This window comes from Vicugna pacos, chromosome 3 (genome assembly GCF_048564905.1).
Source record: "Vicugna pacos chromosome 3, VicPac4, whole genome shotgun sequence".
In the NCBI taxonomy this organism is placed as follows: Eukaryota; Metazoa; Chordata; class Mammalia; order Artiodactyla; family Camelidae; genus Vicugna; species Vicugna pacos.
In genome coordinates this window covers 100849355-100873109 of record NC_132989.1, presented here as the reverse complement: position 1 = coordinate 100873109, position 23755 = coordinate 100849355, and positions in this window count along the sequence as shown.

The window sequence follows — 23755 nt, the reverse complement described above, 5'->3', positions numbered from 1 at the left end:
ACTCATAATAGACAGCTTCCATGTTGGTCCACAATCTCCCTGTCTCCTGGTATTTACACCCTTGTGCGGTCCTTTTTAACATCGTACAAAGGTTGGTCCTGCAACCAGAAGCATAGGACCAAAGCAACAGTATGAGTGGCTCTAGCAAAACAGCACATTAAGAATCTCCAAGCTCTTAACTTTCCACAGAAATGTTCAAAAACAATGCAGGGAGAAATTGGAGTCTCCCTGCATTACTGATGGGAATACAAGATGGGATAGCCACTGTGGACAGCAGTTTGTTGGTTCAACAAAGAAGTGAACATATAATTACCATATGACCCAGTAATTTCACTCGAAGGCATATACTCAAAAGAATAGAAATTAGGCCTCAAATACTTATCTGCCAATGTTTATTATAGCATTATTCACAAATGCCAAAAGGTGGAAATAATCCAAATGTCCATCAGCAGATGAATGGATAAATCAAATGTGATATAATATTCATACAATGGAATATAAAATGAATGAAATTCTTATACATGGGACAAAATGGATGAACCTTGATAATGTTACCCTAAGTGAAATAAATTAGACACAAAAGAATATATTACATGAAATATATATTATGTGAAATATGAAATATATAAGATATGAACTATTTAGAATGACAAGTAGATAGAAACAGAAAGCAGACTAGAGTTTACCAGGGGCTGGATGAGTAGCAAACAGGGAGTTACTGCTTCAAGTTTGCATGTTTCTGCTTGGGATGATGAAAAAGTTTAGGAACTGAAGAGTGGTAATGGTTTCACAACATCATGAGTATTATTATTATCACTGAAATGTACTAAAAATAGTTGAATGGTAAGTTTTATTTTATATATATATATATATATTATATATAATATATATATAATATATATTTTTACCACAATGAAAAATATTAAAAACAAACCAAAACAGGACTAGTGAAGAAAGTAGGCCTGTTTCACAAGCCAAGACAATTTAGTGAATTAATCTATGAATGACAAATCTCATATGGATACTGAGTGCATATTCTGTTATTATTTCTAGCCCTGGTATAACAAGTAAATGGATTGTATGATACAAACTAAAAAACCAAGTGGAGGAAAGTGGCATTTTGCTACATGCTACTTTAACATCTTTTCTCAGTCTGTTACCTATGTGCTAATAAAACTGCATTTGTTTTTTAAGTAGTGATAATATGCCACTTTTCAGATTAGGTTATAATAACTACGCTCCCAACTGCTTTTTCTTTTTATCTCCCTATCTCTCCGTCTCTCTCTCTTTCCCTCATCATCCACTTTTAAGATAAGTACATGTCATGCCCTCAGAACACTCAAGGCAGCCTTGTGGGAGAAAAGACTGAGTGCCAGGAAGCTGAGGCCTCCACCACCGGCCAGTATCATCCACCAGACAAGTGTGTCATTGAGCTCAGCCGAAGGCTCGCCTGCAACCTCATGACAACTCTGAGCAGAAAGATACAGAGAAGCTACACCTGAATGCCTAACCCTCAAAATCTATGTGAGATAATAAATGTTTGTTGTTTTCAGCAATGTTTGTAATTTTGGGGGTATTTTGTTTTGCATCAATAGATAACTAATACATAAATACATAACTTACCCATAACTTAAGATTCCAAAAAAAAAAAAAAAGTGTTTTAGAAACTTAAGATCACTTATTCTAAAACCAAAATGAAATAATGCTTAAAATGTTTAATTGCAATCATCTTGATTGTTTTTGGAAAAAGGAGACAAGTAACTTTTTTCATATATTTTCTACCCTTGATTAACCTGAACAGAACATATTCAAAAAGTACTATTATACATGACTCAAAATCTAATCAAAATAACAACTTGCCGTCTTCACTCAGATTTTACAGGCTTGTGAAGTTAATTGAAATGGAAAATGCTGTAATAAGTTTCCAGTGATTGTTGACTTGGTGCAAAAGATCTGTAAGAAAGTGATAAACACTGGCTCAAAACGATCATGCAAAATATCAACAAACAGTAACAGTACACTCCCTTGTTGCAGGGCAATTTATGATGGTGGTTCACAACTTCTAGGGAAAAAGTAACTTTATTTCAGAATCAAATTAATAGCTTATATTTAAATGAGGTGAAAGCTATTCATATAATACAAGGGAAAGAAAATTACCTTAAAATAGAGACAACTGTGGGGAATACATTTCCAGGTGATAGAATTTATTAAATTTATTAAATTTATTAAAGTGTTTAATTAAATAGCTGAAACAATTATAAGGTCAAATTGTAAAAGCAATTATAAAGCCCCCAAAATATAATTAATCTTTCCTTGAGTATTGGCAATGAACAGTTAATATGCTATGCATCTGTAAAAATTATAATATCATAAAAATCATATTAAACCTTCTTCATTTACGTGGAAACAATTAGAATATACAAATATTTATGGAAGTTTTCAATTAAACATTGATTGGCTTTCCAGTCCACAAAACTTGTTAGACGAAGGGTAAAAATCATGCTAATTTAAAAAGTGTTCAGTAGCCATCTAATAAAGCCAAAAATAACAAAAAAAATTACCCTGTTACTTTAGTTCATCATAGCTAAAGCTGTACTTCACTCGAAGAACAGTTTAGTGTTGAGTCATTTAGATACGTCTAGTTAACTAAGGGTCAAAATGCATTTAATGGAAACAAAAATTACAATGCAAGTGAATGCTACCCTTATAAAAAAATCATCAGTGGTTTGAAATCTCCTTGGCAAAGAATAGGAGGGTTTGCATACAAACTCACCAGTGAGAAAAGAAAACATACAGCAAGAAAGTAAGAAATGTCTGGAAAATAAAATGTATGGTAGACTTTAGACGTGTCTGTTGAGCAGTAAAGGCATTTCCATAATAGAAGCAGTCTTCATTCATTCTGGGGAAGAGATAAGGTTTTAAGGATGACAGACAAAACAGTGTAACCTCCAGGAATGAAGAATATTCAATTGTAATGAAAAAGACAGAATTCTGTGTTTCTAGTTGTTAAAGATGGTGATCTCCCCCGCATTAAGATTCAGCTAAATCAACAGTAACTCTGTCCAGAAGATGCAACACACATTAAAGCAATTAAAACAGAAGAGTGATTATCAAGGTCACAGATTTCCAGTAAATGTCTGAATGATTGACTGTAGATAAAAAGATATTGATAGAACACTGCAACTAAAATATGACACGTGATCTTGAACAACTATGGAGTGTCAGGAGAAGGAGCTTATGTGTTATGGACTGTATTAGTGTGCATTTCACATGACTTTATGACAGTGGAAAATAAAGAAATGCGATTTCTAACATCTAACTCTCTGGTAAAAACTGACTGGAGTTACATGTCAAAACTTTTCTATTTTCACAAATATTCAAAGTAGTATTGATGCTTTGGCTTTTAAAGCATATATAGAAATAAAAAAGAAAAACAAGCATAAAACAGAAGGAAAAAGCTCAGAAGTACTACAACACAGAAATGGTTGTCTTTTTTGGTGAAAGATTCCAGATCCTTCTGTAAAAATAGGATGACAGGTGTTCAAAACTGAGTACTAAGTGTGTAAACCATGATTAACAAAATATTCTAAGTTGTGTTGAATTTGAAAGAAACTGAGATGAAACTAAAGACTTCCAAGTAAAACTTTTTTTCATGATGGTTATGTATAACATGATAGTTATAATGAATAAAACAAGAAAAGAGTAGACACTGTCTTCTTTTATTTTTTTAAATAGCTACAAATCCATTTTGTATTATATACTGACTTTTTACTTTGGAAAAAATGAAGTAAGGACATTTACACTTTGTCTACCTCATCTATCTGCTAATTTTTCATATGATCAAGGTTCAGATATTTCAATTTTGTTCTTTGAAATTTGTTTAGTCTATGTTTTACATACAAGTAGCTTTCATGTTCACCAGTGATAAATTGTTTCGGGGTTTTAATTTGAGTTTTTTGTCCTCCCACCAAATTGACAAGGTTTTAATATTCAAGATTCAAAGTTAACTTTTCTTCAAAAATAACTCATGATTACCATATTCCTTGAGTTTTGTTTTACTTGAAAATAGTTGCTAACTTTAAACTAGAAGGCCAAATTCACCAGATACACAATTTGTGGCTTAAATTCTCAGATTATCTTTGAACATAGATTAATCATTGTCTGGCATTGAGTGTTACCCTGGAAAAATTTGGAAAAAAATCTTCCCCAAATTAAATCTAATGAGCCCAAATTCTAATCGAATCCCTCAGATCAGCTTCTTCACTTTCAGGAAATGATTTCTTCCATACCTCCAACTTGGTCACAAATTCTCACCCACACTAACCCTAATCTTCTCAAACAAAAGAATTGCAATTATTTTACTAATTTGCTCTATGTTAAATGCATCCTGATTTCCTGTGTTGAGCCAGATGTTGGTAATACTAAATTTAGAGGAGAAAGGATAAACTATTTTAAATGCTTTTAGTAACATGAACCTTCCCAAATCCTGTCCAAAACAATAAAAATAACCAAGCCCATAATGATTATTTCTTCATCTTAAATTGTGCTACCCTGCGAAAAGACAAAGACCTGAGTGGCAGTTCATCTGAGGTGTTTTCAGGAAGTATGCTTTACAGAGGAGAGTAGTGAGCAAGGAAAGAAACAGAGCTGATACACAGTAGGTAAAAGCAGATAACTGCTGTGGGCCACTGGAGAGCCACCCACAGGGGACACTGAGAGGCCATATACACCCATATGCCTCAGGGATGTCTCAGCTATGGGGTAGGAGGCTCATTTATTTATCCATCAACACCACTCCTCATTGGTTGAGGGCTGTTCAAAGGGCCATTAAATCCTTATCACTGCCAGTGGAAGCCCTCAGGCAGGCAGGCTGGTGTTTGCAGGTAGGAAGTGATTGGCTTGACGGAGACGGGGTGCACTGAAGTTTGGTACTGAGCACTGCTGGACCCGGCCCCTTCCCAAACTTCACTCAGTCTCAGCATCTTTCCCTGGTTCTGTCACTAACACATCACACCTGCTGCACCCGGCAGTCACTTTAGGTCCAGTCTCACTTAACCTTCGCTTTCAGCTGCCATTTGAAGGCATCCAAGTCCCACAATGAGAAAGAGCCTGGCGACCACTATGCTGCTTAGAGATGAAAGGAGGAAAATTTGTCATGTGAAGTAAAAACATACATATTGTGGGTTGGGTGTCAAACATCTGGGATTTATTTCATGGCCCAAGGAAGAGTAAGTTATTATAATGACAGGATGACATCTTTCCTCCCTCCGACCTACCTTCTCCCTAACGCAGCATGAGAATTTCTATTTGGACAGTTAGTACAAAACTGAATTCCGACTATGGATGCCAACTATCTCCAGAAGACTGCATCCCACATTTTGCATTAATATCATCTAAAATTTTTGTTAAAATGTGTATTACTGCACATATCTTCTAGGGAATTTGATTCAACTGTCCCTGTGTGACGCCCAGGACTCTATTTCGAATAAGTGCCAGTAGATAATTTTGATCCAAATGGTCCCTGAATCACATTTGAGGAACACTGTGTAGCGTATTTCACAGATATTTACATTTTAATTGAGAATGTGAAAAAAAAATATAAGTAAACAGGCTTTCTCTGTACTGTCACTCATGGAATTTTATGAATAGAAGACCCAGAGAGATTTACAATCTGAAAAAGCAAATACAAGAAGAAATAAAAATGTTAATATTTCAACTTCATCCTTCACTCTGATTTTGACCTCCACCTCATCCCCACCCACATGGGCAAATCAGAGCGCATCTATTACATGCAGTACCATCTACTGAGGGGCTGGGATATGCTACTTTCAGTAGGACATTTAAAGTTTGGCAGGAGAAGTGTGGGTGGAGGGATCAGCATCCTTAGAGGTCTCTTTAATTGTCGTTTGTGGAACAGAAATGACAGCAGCAAGTACTGGATAAAACTGAGTTCCCCGATCCCAATGAGAAAAAGGTGATCTCAGAGGCCAGATACTAACTCTCCATTACAGATGAAGCGAGGTGGAATGATATCTGTAATGGTGGCCAAACAATCATGGGCCCCTAGAAATGTCAGCGATGGACAGTCTAATAAGGTGCTGCTTGACATGTACGGAAAAACAATCCTAGGGCTCATAGAACCCTTACTCAAGTGAAAACCGTGAGGAGGCTTAGCTTCTTACTAGGTTCTTTATGTTGGTTATGTAAGGGGAATCCTTTGGCTGATGGGGAGGGAAATATTTGAACAGAATTCTGCAACATGATCATTGGTTAAATCATGGACTCTCCCCCAAGCATTCCCAAGTGGGACCTGCAGATATTTACTGGGATGGGGTTTGCACGTGTGTGTCTGTGTGTGTGTGACAGAGCACGAAGAAATAAATATTGCCTAGAACTTTCAGAGAATATCTGATGCTGGTTCTAAACTTACACTACTTCCCAGAGACCCAGTGACACTCTGGTTCACCAAACAAGGGATTTATGGAGGTCAGGTAACACATGGTAGAAAAATTTGGTCTAGGCAAATTGAATAATTGTATCCAGTGGAACTGAAGAAAATCATGTGTTATTTTATAAATCCCCAGATATAAACTAGAAGTTTCATTATTCATGGAGTAAAGTGTGTTATGGCAGAAAGAGCCCCTTAGAAGTCCTTGGAACAACATATTCCTGCAAAAATGGTAAATCAAAAGAGCTGCTGCATTCTGAGGATCTGAAGTAATCATGTCTGTCATCAAGGACCTAAGAGATGCAGGTGTACTGCTAACTACAACTTTAATTCAACTTGCTTGATTGTCCAGCACACAAACCAACTGAGTCATGCATAACAATACTAGATGGTTGGACTAACTCAAGTGTAAATAGCAATCAGAGCTATGGTTACAGATATGGTATCTTTTTTCAAGGAAATCAACATAACCCTTGGCACCTGAAAGGCAGCATATGCTACCTTTCCATTCCCATCAGTAAGAAGAATATGAAGCAGTTTACGTTTACAAAACAGTACTATACGGGGGGAAAATGCCTTTATCTTGTTCCAGGACTAAATCAATCTAAATCAATTTACTGCTGTCTGTATAACACAATCTGAGTAAAAATCCATCATGTTCAAGTCTCACAAAACATCGTGACACATCAGCTATTACCTTGACAGCATCATGCTAATTAGGAGTTGAATATAAAGTAGGAAACATCCTACGTGCCTTAGGAATACAATGTGCGATGAAGGGTGAGAGATGAACCTAGATAAATTTCCAAGCGTTTGTCTAAGGCATGTCAGGATATCTCTTTCAATGCGAGCAAGGCATAATGGTCCATTTTGTTTCACCAATGTTTGGAGGGTACATTTAGATTAGGAAACAACATATATCATATCTAGGCAAACGTCTCCAGTCCATTGATGGGTAATCCATGAGGCTGACAGATTTGAGTAGGACCTTGAACAAGATGGGGAGCCAATCCTCGTGACCTGTATTGTTGTTTTTATTTTTTTTAATTCTTTTTTCCCTTTTTAAAATTTTTGTTCATTGAATCATAAAATTGCTTATGTAAGCCATATTCCATTATATATTTGAGGTGGTATATTGGTGATTAGAATCAAGACAGTCCAGAAACCAAAAGTAAACTTTCTAGGCTTATGAAAAAATGAGCTATTAATTTATTGATTTTCTCTCAATATCTGAGGGCCTTCAGTTAACACAGGAGGAAGAAATGCAGCTAAGGTTAACATACAGAATCTCCACGGTAGACCAGAACCACCTGGAAGATGGTCAGGGACTTCTAAATAATAACACTGGAAAATTAATAACAAAGATGAACTTCGTAGAATAGGCACTAAGCAGGAAGATACTTGGATTACAAGTGAATGCAAACAATAAGCATCTGAGGCAATGAAGGTTCTCAGTAATTAACAGTGTAAGGTGGCCTATCCTATGGCTGACAGCCTCATCTCCTGGCTATTCTAAAGATGGTGTAAAGGGCCTAAAACAACTATGATGACAAGGAATGCATATATGAAAATGTTAAGTGATTTGAATCTATGCTGGTATCTTTATAACTTTCTATTCTTGATTAATGTAATATTTGAAATATATAGTTCTATTAATTTTTGATATATAGATACTTAATTTTTGATATATAGCATTATATTATATATTTACATAAAATTGATTATCAGTTATCCTGTGATGGTCTTATATGTCATTTCCAAATATTTGCTCTTACAAACAATAATGCTGATTTCAACATTTTTGATCCATCTTCTTGTGTATAAACACGTGCAAGAATGTTTTACAGTTTTATAACAATGATTGGAATTGATATGCTATAGAATATTCACAACTTCAATTTTACTAGATATTGCTAAATAGATTTATTAAATAGTGGTAGGTTAAATTTATATTCCTTTGGATTACAAAATAAAAGTTTCTACATTGAGCACCTTTGTCAAAAATCTGTTACAAAATTCTTTTAACTTTTTTCAAACATTGCATTTTAAAATTTTCTTATAATTTGAAATTCCACTGGAAATAAATTCTCTTATTCATATGCAGATATTTTTAATTTTAATATTATAATTACTCCCAGTAATTTTGGTGTGTGTGTGCATTTTTAATCTTTTCAAATAAATCCTTAAGAATAAGTTTATAAAATATTTTTACAAGATTCTGAAATTTGTTTTTTAAAGAAATCTATCAGACCTAATATCATAAAAATATCTTGACATATAATTAGCATACATTTTCTTTCAAAAATAAAGTTCTTTATTTTATATTTATCATTTTAATGCATGTGGTATTTGGTGTGGTAGACCACCAATTATATTTCTCATATGAATAGCAACTATCCCATGATTAGAATTGTCTAAATTTTACCCACACATTTGAAATGCTACAGCTATCATGTATCAAATTTTCGTGTCTGTTTCTCAGAACCATGTTTTATTCTATTTATTAACCTTTGGCAAAGCCATAAAAACAGTCCTATTTTCATCTTTTTGTCTACACTCTAGAAAATATCCTCAACTATCTCTTTTTAGTCTTTTGAAATTTTCTGCTTTTAATTGCAAGGTAAATGTATTGTTATTGTTTTCTAAGGGTTCTATTCATTTTTTAAATTAGTATTTCATTTTCTTCTTTGATAGATCACTTCTCTTATCTTAGAGGATACTGATCCTCCATTATTAATTTTATTTTGTCTTGATTTAGATTATTTTCTCCAGTCATTTACTGGGTTTTCTTCAATCCTCTTTTGTTGTTCTTGTTACTGTTTCCCTTTACCTTTAGGCTAAAGGCTTTTCTCAGCTCCCATCTTACCCTCCAGCTTCACGGGCCACATTTATTGACTAGTGGGCTTTGCAAAGGGTAACTTTTATTGTTTTACTATTTTATTGAGGGATTCTTAAATCTTAAGATTTTTTCTTTTCCTAATAGATTGCTCAGAAAAGTCCTACTACCTTCTGCATAGAGATTTTAAGGCTGAGTGCAGTGATTTTATACTTGAGTTCAGGGAGGTTGCTGAGTGAAACAATATTCTACGTATAGATTTTTCAGATTTGGTGTCTAGTGATTTTGCCATCTAAGAATCAACTTTCAGCATTCAAAAAGGACTGAAGATTAGGTGTTCTAATTTCTCCCTATAGATTTTCCATCAATTTATTCAAATGGATGTTCCTTTCACTTTTTCATCAAATTTTTAGTGACTTTACCAGATCCAAGTTTTTATTGACCTTAATTCTCTTATATTTCCTTCTGCTTTCATAATTCTTTCTTCTCATTTTCTTTCTTAATTAATATACCTGGAATTTATTTTTGTATAATAAAATTATTATAGATAATTCAAGGTAAACCATTCTGTCTTCGAAGAGTGATTTACTTATTCATTTTTTTTGGAGGGGTAGGAGGAGGTAATTAGGTTGGTTTATTTCTTTACTTATAGAGGAGGTACTGGGGATGGAACCTACGACCACGTGCATGCTAATCATGTGCTCTACCAATTGAGCTATACCCCACCCCCAACTCTGCCTTTATTTAGTGAAAAGCTTCTGCATTTCTCTACTTCTTTTTGATTATTTTTTGATGTAGCAGAGATTTTTTAGTAATACTCTGTCTGTTCAACCGCAGAAAGTAAATTACTGTCAGAGTCATGATTAAGACACAAACTCAGATTTACAGGTTATAGAAATCGTGTGATCTCTTTGTGTGTAATTCTTTCTGGCTTTATATTAAAAATACTAGTTGTCAGTGGACATTTTCCCGTGTAGTTTCATGAAAATTATAGCAATAAAAATTCTAAGATATAACTATTGCTAATATTCACAAAGTGATACAGCCATTTAGGAAATATGTTCCAGATGCTTCCTTCCTCATCCTCCAAATATATGGAAAGTATGATATATAATATGATTTACTATAGTCCCTAAAATTCTTAATATATGAAGAAAAAAGGATAAAATACACTTCATCAAAATGAAGAAAATTAGTGCTTCTTATCACTTAATAAACATTTCCTTTTTAAAAATATGCCCTACATCATCAGCCTTTTTTTTTAAATTATGTTTTCCACAATTTCAGGACTACTGTTGTTTTCCTGTGCAATTTCAATTCAATTTCTTTCAGAAGTAAATCCATTATAAATTTATTCCAATTTTTGTTTATATGTTTGCTTTGGTGGACAATTTTAATAAAATTGCAAACAGCAGTCAAAAGTGCATTATTTTGTATTGATTACTGAGGCAGACCAAAAAAGAAAAAAAATCCCCAAAACTCAATATATTTTCCGAAAGATTCTTCTACTATATAAAGTTGCTCAGGACTTCGAACTTCAGAGTTTCAGTTTATAATGCATTAGTTGACATTATGATTAAGGGTTTAAGAAGTGTGACAACTGTATTAACATTTGACCACTCATGGTCTGACATGCTATGGAAAGGAAATGGCATATTTTCATATAGACTAAGAGAAATTTGCTTCTACACTTAGTCATTGAATAATTGCAGCTAATCATGCCAGAGATACTTTTGTGAAATATACTTAAATTAGGATTTAAATTTTTTCCTTTGTCAAAGAGAGCATCATTTTTAAAAATTAAAGTGAATCGTTAATTTAACTATAAGAATTATGAATTAATTATACATATTCACATCCGAAAAATAATCAGAAAAATAAAATGAAGTAACTCTCAATTATACGTTTTCTAAAATTTTAATTTAAAATATATATTAATTTTAATTTTTACAGCTAAGCTTCTACCTTTATAATATTCTTTCATATACTTATTTCTTGAGGACTTTGATGTTCATTATCACCTTTTCTCATTGCAATAGTGCATTTGTTTAAAATATTAGATAAAACAACTTATAAATTTGCTCATAAAGCTAATATAAATTGAAATACTCATCAGAAAACATGATAAATATTTCATACTAAATTTGAAACTTAGTTGTAACCTAATAGTTTCCTAAGAAACTTCTAAAGTATTTTTTGCTTTACTACCATAATTAAAATGGCAAACCACATATATAGTCAAAGTAATAGTCTTGTTGTAATGTCTGACCTGCCCAATGGAACATTTTATTTATTTTAGGAAGTAAGATAAATGAATTGAATTACTAAAAAATTGGTTCCTTTTCTCATTTATGGAACTTTAAGAACAAATAAACTAATGGGAAAAGAGATATGATTTCTGTCATTTAAATGTCTGTATTAGTTAAAAAAAGTCATACTTCTTCTAAAAATGAATAGAGAACTGTCTACCTCTAAGGGAAGTACATAATTGTATTTTATTCTTGACAACTTATTATGAATATCCAAACATGTTAATATGAATGGAAAGAATCGTATTTTTTCATATTGAATACATTTTCTAGTATGGATGGGTTATGATTTTACCCAGTTATTCCTCTGCTGATGGGAATTCATAATATTTCAACACTTGCTACTGAAAAACAACAACATAATAAGCATTCATGCTGGTATGGGCTGAATTGTGTCCCCTCAAAATGCGTATGTTGAGGTCCTAAACCACAGTAACTCAGAATTGGACTGTAAATGAGATGATTAGGGTGGGTCTAATCCAATATGATGATGCCCTTATGTGAAGAGACTAGAATCCCTTGTGCGCAGGGAAGACCATGCAAAGACACAGGGAAAACATGGCCATCGACAGGCCAAGGAGAGAGGCCTCAGAAGAAACCAGCCCTGCTGACACTTTGATCTCTGACACCTAGATTCAGAATTTTGAGAAAATAAATTGAAGTTGTTTATCACCCAGTCTGTGATACCTTGTTATGTCAGCCCTAGCAAACTAATGTGAGTGTATAGTGTATAAAATTTTAATTCATTACTTTACTGTACTGATATTTATATAATGAGGAGTTTCAATAGTGACATTATTGGGTCAGAAGTGATATACATACGTGTATATATATATACACACACACACACACACGTATATATATTTCACCAGGCATTTCTAAACATTTCTAAAACGTTTATAATAATATATATTGCGTCTATTTGCCAAGGTTTTGTTTCTTTTTAAAAGTTCCACTAGTTTAATTATTAAAGGTTTATGCATATTTATTTATGTATATATGTAGCATATATAAATATATCAAGAAATTTTAATATATTACATAATTTAAGATTTTATTTATATATGTATGAAATCCTGATTACTACTGATTAAATTAGATCTTTTTTCACATTTGATTGACCTTTGGATTTTTCTTGTTCAATTAACTGCTGGGTTCAAACAACTGGATGTGACATAATTGCAATAATATTTCTTGGTTGCTGTTGGCTTTGCTTACTTTACATTGTTTTCTCTTCTTGAGAAAGAAATTAAGAGGAAATCAACACCAAGAATAGTAAAACAAGAGCCTGGGAGAAGCCTCAGTGGAGCTCATCAGTGTGGTGAGTGTATTTTTTGTCTTTATTCTATATAAAGACAAAAGTAGAAATTAGGTTCTTACTGTAAATAAATAAGTGATCATGTATGTTAAAACCAAGAATGTTTTGTGGACCCTATAGTCCTTATTTGTAAAGTGTGCTCAAGAATGACTATAAAAGTAACTTTTGGCCTTTAATACTACTAATCATAGAGTTGAGTGTATTGTATGGTAGAAGATTAGTTTTGCGCAGTAATAGTAAGTAAGTAATTTACTGTTAAATCCATCCAGTGGTAACATATGATTTTTCAGAGCAATAACCACCGCATTATTTATGTAGGTTTAATCTGCAAAAGGGTAATTTGTGTTTTGAGTTATCACCTAGGAAAATTAAGCTACAATCTAATGGTTTTCAGTGACATTTAATTCCACAATAACTGATTACAGTATTAGACTCCATTATACTTTTGAACCCATTATAGCTTCATAGTATTATAAATAACTTATCATTTTTTTCTCATTGGTTCTTACTATATATAAATATTCTATACAATGCAGGCATTGCATCTGTTCTTTTAAGGTTAACATAATTTATCTCATTTCACATGTTAAGTACCTTATTATATTCTTAAAAATTCAACTAATGTATTAATTTAACATGATCAGTAAAAGTTTTTGTACATTGCTGTCTTTTTAATTTATAGAGGGGAAACAATGTATTCATATAACATACAAATTGGTATCTGGCAATCTCATGTGCATTGAAACTTAACATATACAGATACTGAAAATTATTACGGCATTAATTTAATTACATAAAGATTTCAACTAGAATTTTAAAAATAATGCTATTTTGACATTTCAATAATTTGATACTGATTTTTATTAAGCTCTGATCTAATTTTAATTACATATCCACATATCTAGAGAACAATTCCCATTTTGTTTGAAACAACCTGTGGTGTAGACTTTATAGGAAATTTTCATGGAAAGTATTTACCTAAGTTTTACATTAAGAGTACAATTTTTGAGGTTAATTTTAGTTTAACTAGTTTTATATTAAATGCCCACATTTTAGATGATTCAACAGTGTAATAACATATATAACATTTTATTTTGTCTTCAACTATTACTGATTAAAATGAAAACTGCTTTTAAATGTTCTGGTGATGTAATGATTCATTTATATTTTCATTTGAGCTTAATTTTTCTTATTGTCCCTTCTGATTTAGTGGTAAATATTGCATTATTTTTTATTTCTATTTGGAAGTATCCTTCTTTTAAGATTTAGATAATATAATTCAGAATTAAAACATATTATAATTCAGTTTGCTCCAAAAGCTAGATTTAATAATAGAAAATGGAATGATAGTTAATATATATTCAATATGTATTTTGGTTTGGGAAAACTGAATTTACATTAACGCATACATATATTTATAAAATACTTGTTCCTTTTTTAGAAAGTATAAGGCAGGATTAATAAAATTAATGACATAAATAAAAAGGACATATACTGAGAACAATGTCATAAAATGAGAAAATATCTTTTTTAGGTAGCAATGGAATATATCAAAGTTTTTAAAAGATTAAAAATATCAAGTTCTCTGATGCTGGTGCTTTAAAGCTCATCAAATATATACAAACACAAATTCCAGAACCACTTGAAAAAAAATAGTCAATAAAGAATTGGCTGGTATTGAAAACCAAAAATTGCATAAAAGTTGTTTTAAAACTAATGAAAATTTGTTATATTAACTTGTGGAATGGCCCCTATTGAAAAAAAGTGGATGATTACTCTGATAAAATACAGTCACTTTTAATAATAAGGAAGAAAATATAGATAGTAATAACTTGGAAAAAGGAATATAAAAAAGATACAGTCTAACTGATCAATACAATGTGATTAATAAATATAAATAAACACAAGAAGGAGTAATGAAATTAATATAAGGCACTTAAAGGCATTATATTAAAATGACAAGTTTGATTTCAGGAAAGGAGACATTATAATTAATACTAAAAATGTTCATTAATTTTTACTTTAGCTAGAAGGCATACATATAGAAGACACTAAAGTGTATACTTACATTTCATGTATGAACAGAAAAAAAAAATCAAAATTCAAAGAAATTCCTCCTCAAATTATCTATAAGAGAAAAATTAAGTCCAGAATGTTGCAGCTTAAGGGTTAATTGGAAAAAAACAAAGCAGAATACATTAAAAACAAATAAATGAATTGCAACAATGCAAACAGGGTCTTAAAATCATGGTAGACTTGAACCTTAGAATATAACTCTCAAAAAATAAAATAGTGCTTTTACTTTTTGTACTCAGAGACTATGGGCCTGTAGTAATGAAAAATCTGCATATATTCTTCAGTGAGACTATGATATTTGCAAAATATAATTCCTATGGTGCTTTTAAGAAATCTCAGGAAAATATTGCAAATGCTGGTAAAACTGGGAGACTGAGATTAGGAGTGGGAAGAACCCCATTTTTTTGTAATTCCAGGCATCAAAAGCAAAACTTATAACCAGGGTTGAAAATAGGAAAAAAAAAAAAAAAAAAACTAGTGACAATGCATTCTGAGATTAGGGGGATATTGATGGCTTCATCTTTTAAAATTTCCAGGGAATTAATCAGTGAGCAGAGCATTAAGTAAAAGCTTGCTTAAATCTAGCTATTGGACTAGAAAATCTGCTCTATAACTATGAGAATATTCCATATAAAAATGTATTGGATGTAGCCAGTACTGTCTTTATGAGAAAATTTTTTTCTAATATTAATTATTTTACTATTTATTATGCTCTAAAAGTAAATGATAAATTGATACAATTTAAAACCAAACAAGCAAACAAATAAGAATGGCCTTGGAAAAAATTTGCTATGCAAGTTCAAATTATTATAAGAAAAACAAAGTACCAAAGAAAAGTCAAAAATTCTGATAGTCAGAAAAATTATGCAAAATAAGAATAGTTATTTAACTAAACATAAACTGCAGAGTTTAATTGACCATACATACTAAAAATATTTAAATCTACTAACAATGATTTTTTTTTAAATAAAAGAAACTTTTCAACATATGATGTCTAGTGAAGTCTTATTTCTGGATCACAGAAGTAACAATATAAAGTTTTTAAAAATAGGAAAAGAGAAAATATTTGCTTTAAAAAATGATATACTTAAAACCTAAAAGAGTTATTACAAAAGTAAATATAAGTAAATTTGAATTCAAACAAAACAGGAACATGAAAATCCCAAGAAGTTCTGGATTCTTAAAAATAATGAAATCAATGAATGTGGAGGCTTCATCCACTGATATATTCAGAATGAGCTCATAGCTAAAACCAGGTTCCATCAGGGCTCAAAGAGACTAAATTAATTACCTAAAAAAAAAAATTCTTATACATAGAAGTTTGTTACACACAGAGAAGTGAAATGAGACCTGTAATAGAAGGAAGGTTGTGGATAAAAATGAAGACTATTTAGCTGGCAGATGCTGTTTAACACAACGAATCAGAGATAACACCAAATAATTAAACAAAAAGACTTGTGAGCCACAAGCTCGTTTTTTGAGCTACTTGAACACATAGCTGTGTTTAATTAACCTACCATGTCAGTTTGTATGCCAGAAATGTACTGGAAATACAAGTAAAGGAAAGAAGAACCAAAACATTCATTGATAAAGGTATTGAAAGCAGCATAATTATTTATTTCCAAGGACATTAAGTATATGGGTTACATTAAATAATTCCAATCTGGAAATTGCTTGATTAAAAGAAAGCTCAACGGATTTTTACTCTAGCAATGACAGGCTAGCTAGATTGAACTAAACTTTTTGTTCCAGAAAAATATAAAGCTGAAATTAAGTATACATTAAAAAAAATAAAAAAAAATACATAAAAAATAAAAAAAATCCGTAAGCTTTGGACAGCAATCAATGCAGGGCAGTATGCTTGAAAGTAAAGAGGCAAATTTGATCAGACATGTATACACTGAGGCTTCTCTGATTGATAGTTCCTGGCCTGAAGTGCAGAGATGAAACCCAAACAGAAATAGTCTTTCCATGCAAAGGAGGCAAAGGTCAAATTCCAAGACAGCTAAAATGGTTTGAGATTGGAAGTCAGGTACCAGATCAGGGAAGTCATTGAGAGGAAACCCCAGAAAGCTGTATGAAAATTTTCCTGGACTTTGGATTTTTGTTTTTTCCTATTTTTTGGATTGTATGTGCACACAGAGAGACCTGAAGAGATCTGGTAGGTAACTGTTGCTGGGAAGCACATTGCTGAGGAGGGATTTCATTGATAGAGTTTGGACTCAGACAAACAGAGACTCCCCAAACACCCCACACACTTATCTGAGAGTGCAACCAGGTCACACCCTAAAGCAAAGCCTATTTCCCATAAGTGCTTAAAACTCAAAATAAATCAAACAAACCAAGAAAGCTTTCTGTAGTTTCTCGATAATAAGAACTACAACCAGCATTGGAAAGATTAATGAGAATTGACAGTGATTAAACTATCTACCAGAAACAAGAGACCAAAGGAAAGGAAAAACCAAAGAGGTTTTTAGGAAAACCTCTACAACATATTTTCAATAATTTTGAGTCATAATTTACGTAATATTCCAAAAATCAGATTAAAGTGATTGTTACATAAAGGTAAAGTAATAACCATACACAGAGCCAGTGATGACCTGGACATTGGAATTAGCAAAAAAAGACTTTAAGATGGAGTATATCAAAAGAGAATTAAAATATATAAACACAAAATGAAATTAATAAAGCATTAGCGGACATAACAAACTTGCATAGCAGAAGAAAAGTTCAGAGAAATTGATGACTCATAAGCAGAGGAAATTTGAAAAATAAAGAAAAATAACTTTTAATGGGTTTTTATTGCATACAGGAGAAGTATACTATGTTAATTAATAATAAAAAAAGTTTGCCTTTGTATCTTCAGGGAAGACTCAGGAATCTTACCCTTTAGTTCCAAGCTCTACTTACTCTGTTTCCTTCTACCATGTGCTTAACCACACTCTTTTTAGTTTTCTCAGCTATAAAATGGTCATAATAGTAACTAATTAATATACTTGCTGGTGGACTATCACTTAGCATATACAAACATGTTAAAACTGTGGTTAGCACAAAATAATCAATACATTTTATTCTTATTATTTTTACTCTTATATACTGGCTTCTGCTTTCTGCATACATGTACAATACTGAACATAGATAATATTTTTACATGAAATTTTATTTCCAAAGTAAAATTGTTTTCTGGGTGCTTTTCTGCACTGTTTTTACTTAAAGAAAGGTCACAATATTCTTGGAGTTAAAACATTCTATAGCAAAGTCAACCTGTATGTTTACTGATTACAAGGCAAAATTAAATAAAAATTTAAGATAAAATTCACACAGTATTCTAGGTTGTCTTGGGCTTCTGGGAGGTTTTCAACCACTGTAATGACTGTGTGATTTCACTCTGCTCTGTCACTAGGAAACAGGGCTACACATTACTCAGTTTTCTATCTTAGCGTTTATAACATGATTGTCGCCCCCTTTCAGAATGTACTATGGTGAAAGAAAAGTTATGAATTTTACATGTTTCTCTACCCTAACCACTTTATTCCAGCATATCCTAATAAATGTCTATTGAAAGAGTGTGTGAACTCATGACTGAATTAAACTTTAGACGAGATAAAGCCGAAATGACAAACCAAGACATCTTTGCAGTCACTAGCCAGAATTATGCCTTATATGTTTGAAGAGACTTCAATAAGTTTCTCATCCAGCCATCCTACCTTAATCTTTTGTAGTTAAAAAATGGAAATCTGAATTCATTGCATTAATTTCCTTAAGAATTGCTAACTGAGTTCCTATCACTATATACATGAGGTATTAAAATAAGTGCTTTTCTAATTAAATGTTAAGAACTCTCTTTTGCCTTTAAGGAGGGATTCAGAGGCTGCAAATGAGAAACTATTTTCTAACCTAATGAGACCTGGCCTCTTTACATTTCTTTCATATTATGAATATAAAATGACCACTTTCTTCAACTCCTCTCTTTCTTGCAGTTGTCATATTCTACCTGGAGGTCCCCTAGTTACACTGAAATCTTCATTAGTTACAATGCCCATTTTTCAAGTTTCCTGGTAATACTTCTACCGGTTGCATTGCTACTGTATAACACAGGCTACCATTTTACCATCCTCCAATTGCATCTTCCTCAATTTCTTGCTGCCTTTGCTGTTGATAGGTTTTCGGTTTTTTCAGCCTCTGTCCCCTGAAAGTCATGGTCAGTGCCACATCTTCTGGCTTTCCAATATGGCAGTATCTGCACTTGAACAACTTCTGAATCAGGGAGCTGTTGCTGCTTAACAAACGTGCCCAAAACTCAGTTTAAAAAAAGTGATGACTTTTGTTTCCACTCAAAACCATAGATAAATAGGGAAGTTTTCTTTCTGAGATTACATGGAGGAGAATCCAGCAGTCTGAACGGGGGTCATTCTACTCTAGTCAGCCTGCCAACGGAGAGCCCGTATCAGATCAGCAGAACCACTTACCTGACACAGAGTTCATTTCCAACTTGGAAGAGAACTTGGGAAGACTTGTTGGCGATTGTTAGTATAACATATTGCTATAGTATAATGCAAAAAAGATAAGAGTAGGCATGTAATGAATAATTAATTGGTGAGTATGTTGGACAAATCAGTAGTACTGACAGTGGTTAGGGCAAAAAAATAAAAGTATAGTTTAAGATTCAATACCTTATACAACAAACAAGGAAAGCGTTTTCCCAGATATTTAAATGTTAAACAGCTTTTTAATGAAATGTCAAATCCAACTCTTAACAAAACAGCAATAGGTATATAATTTACTAACATAATACTGTTATAGGTAACATACTGACATGTTTCTTTCCAGGCCTTTTCTAGGCATTTTAATATATTTATAATTGAGAGGTAAAGCCTTGTAAGAATATAAAGGCTAGAAACTATTTTTAAAATAGTATATGTAAATAAAGAGTATATTATTTTTAATAAATCTGTATATAAGACGAAGAAAAAATTTGAAAACAGCATGTAATTTACAGACAAGTAACTCAAGTAAAATGTTTTGCATATTTTAGATCCTGCTTTATCTTTAATGCTTAGAATTCTGCCTGACACACAGTAGGTACTCAATATTTTGTTGGTTGAATGAATGAATTATAAGAAAATTTTTAAAAAACTGAAGCACTAACTTTTTTTTTTCTGGGGAGATGGCTAAATATAGACTGAATTCTACCTAGTATTTTAAGAGAATGTAAGAAGAAAAGACCATTTTCAAATAGCATTGTTAAGCAATTTGTTGAATTTCTTAAAGTTCAAAATGTGCTTTCATGGAGAATCTAGGAAGACGTCAACTGGGACTTTCCCAACTAGCATAGTAGGGAGAATTCAAACAAATATCTCCCCAGGAATGTGAGGACATTCTGTGGACAAAGACTTTTGATGCATCAGGAACATTGCCAAGTTTCTGGGAAGAGGTAAAGTAAAATGTAGAACCAAAGGAATATCAACATAAAAACATGAAGACATTCTAACAAGTCAAGCAAGATTCTTTATATATGTCAGACATTTAGCAAAAGTCTGTAAATCTTTCAAAGCAGAGGGAAATTTTGGAATGCATTGTCATTTTGTTTTCCTTTCTAGGTTGAATAATAATTAGGCTGAGTTCAGTTTACAGTTCAATGATCATTTGGAGAATTTTCATAACTGCAATTTGAAAGCTACAAATCTTATTTCACTATAATTATCGCTATATCTTAGCAAAAGATTTTTACATATTTAGAACTCAAGTAGCATTAAGACAAATTTATCAGTAAATATAGTCTGCCGTTTTCAGTAAAATTTCTAGTGGTATGTTTCCCAGAAAAGACTAAAAGAATTTTTACATTATTAATAATACACATGGTGAATAGAATTAGCTGGCTGAAATTTGGTGAGTATCACGCATCTAATCTTGAACAAGTCAAGATACAGTTGACTAAAATGAATCCTTTTAAAATCCCCTCAGGTATGTTTTATTCATGAAGTTGTACATCTCGAAAATTACAAAAAATATAATGTGCCTGCAAATTCTATGTTTTTGCATGCAAAATAAAAGAACTCTCAGGAAATTAAATCATGGAAGCAAAAACACTGCAGTTATTATATGATAAAAATTTAAATTGTTATCATAATACAAAAAGTAACTTTAAGAGAACAATGTCCTAATCGGTTGATGACAGTCAAATCTAAACAGGGTATCTCTGTATCGATGACACTTCCATCTACCAGGCAAGTTTGGCCTTTGCGATGTAGTTCTTCATGAAAATCATCACTTTGAGTACAGCTGGCCACAGTTATCTATTGCAGGAAAATTAGCCCTTTCACTGGCATTTATTAAGAACCTATTTATGTGAGGCATTTTATTCTTGGTATTATAAAACTACTTAATGAAAATAATAGAAGGTTTCAAATGTTGTTTTCCTCTGTGCTGCCACTGAAGGTAATTAATATTTTAGCTAAACTGAGCTAAGCTCTAAGCAATGGCTAAAAGCATATTTATTTTGGCTTTCCTCCTTATAAAATATGCTTATTGGAGGAGAAGACAGAAGAAGTGCAAAAATGTATAAAGAATAAAATTCACCATGCTCTTGGCATCCAGCAGCAGCCATAGTTAATATATTTCCAAGACTTTTTTTTCCTATTCAATTTAATATGTGGGGTTTTCATGAACATCAGTCATAATTATTTCCCAGAATTAATTGATATACATAATACAACGTGATATCTTTCTAGAAGTGAATGTTAGTGTTAAATTCATGACGCTGTGTAGCATGAAGCTTAAATTCAAGCTGAGGAACCAGTCAGCAGGGGTGTGATTCTGAACTCTGTCTCTATCAGCTGAGTGTGTCAGCCTGGACAAATTCCCCAATCTCTCTCTGTCTCCATGTTCTTATCTATAAAATGGGAATAAAAATAGTGCCTATCTCCCAGGCTTGTTCACATGAATTCAGGTAAAACTCTTGAAGTATATAATAACTTAAATCAAGAGATGTTAGCTTTTCTTTCCAGGCTCTTATTATATATTTTCAAATAACTTTCCAGAAACAGTGAACATCCTTTCTAGAAGTAAGCTCTCTAGTAACAAGTGAGTTCACACGCACACACACACAAACACAGTATTTAGTGTGTATAGTTGTGTGCATATAATAAAATGATGACAGTTAATAATACAAAAATAGTAACTGTTTTAACATCATGAAAATAGTCCTGAAACAGAGAAACTAGAAAAGACAACCAAATGTGTGGCCAAAAGAACACTGCCTATAACCAAAGCACAATGGAATCAGGAAGTCTCTCCTTCACTCTCTGTATATTTCTAAATAAACTATAATTATACCTACGTGGTTTTAAACCAAGGCACCCTAATTCCTCCTTAGAGATGTCTACTCATACATCCTCATCAGCGCAAATTCACACCAAACGAGTATTGGAGGTTCCAGCAATTTCAATCCGTATTATCCTGAAGTGGTCTTAACTCTTTATGCATTAAACGTGGACTTCATTCTCCATTATGCTCTGTGGACCTTACTTATAGAGTAGAATGGCCATCTTTGTTGCTGTCAGAGGCACGCTGGCCTCTGGTGCCTGGCACGCAGAACAGCGTGCTGACACGCACATCTTCCTGAAAAGCTTTGCGTAGAAAAGCTGCCCAAACCGCCATCTCTATTTCGTCTCACTCATTGTCAGTGTCACTTTTTAATCACCCATCACAGAAGCTTTTCTTCTTGTCTGGAGATTCATTCTCTCATACCACCGCTTGGAACTCCTAGCAAGATTGTCCACAATGCCAAATTCATCTCTAGATGAACCCCAGACAAAGTTGGGAAATGCCTCAGTTGGGGAACCATTGAAGCCCACTGAGCTGCAATGGAGCTACTTGAGGGTGCATGTTATCCTTGAAAAAGATTCCCCTAAAACCTTTTCATTCACACATACTCTCTGGCTTCTGGGTTCATAATTTTTCAATACACTATATTATAGGTGACACTTAAGCAACATTGTTTAAACAAGCATGGAAATTTGCAACATGAATCACAAGCCATCTATCTGCTGCCCGCAATATTCACTGCTATCCCATCGATTATTTGACATTTCTGTGCAGCTGATTTGGTTATAACCTATCATGCCACTAATTTGTTTTTCTATAAAAGAAGCATTGTTGGACTAATACCACTTCTAGATTTACTAGCCTATAAATAACAGTTTTTGTCTAGCATCTTGGATTTTTATGGAGTCATATTTTGCCTCGTTTTAGTGAAATCTCTTAAATTATGAAGAATATGGTCATTTTGTTATTCTGATAAATACTGACATGTCTACAGAAGTCCAGTTCAGCCTAGCTTAACCTTCTGTGGCTGAGATTATTTCAGGTCATTGAGTTTTAACTTTTTGAGGAACATCATAACAGCACCTTTTGTATGCAAAAATAGAAGTTTCTTGCTATGGACTCCCTTCACTTAATTTTATTGGAGTATATCTACTGAAGTTTCTAGATTTATGAGACAGAGAGTGATCACTTTTATGTCCTATCTTTGAATGATTTTTCCCTTGGCATGAAGAGCTTACCAGAAAAATAAAAATAAAACAAACAGTAAAAGAACAGAAAGTACAAGTAGCAATTCCTGGGATAGATCCTAGGTTTGGTATTAAAAAATAATAATCCTCAGGCTCACGGCCATGAGGAAGATGCCAAAACTCATGAATAGTTTAATGATGAGTACTTGCCATCCTTTTGGTTCCAAGGCCTGTGTATTTTGGTGATGAAAGAAA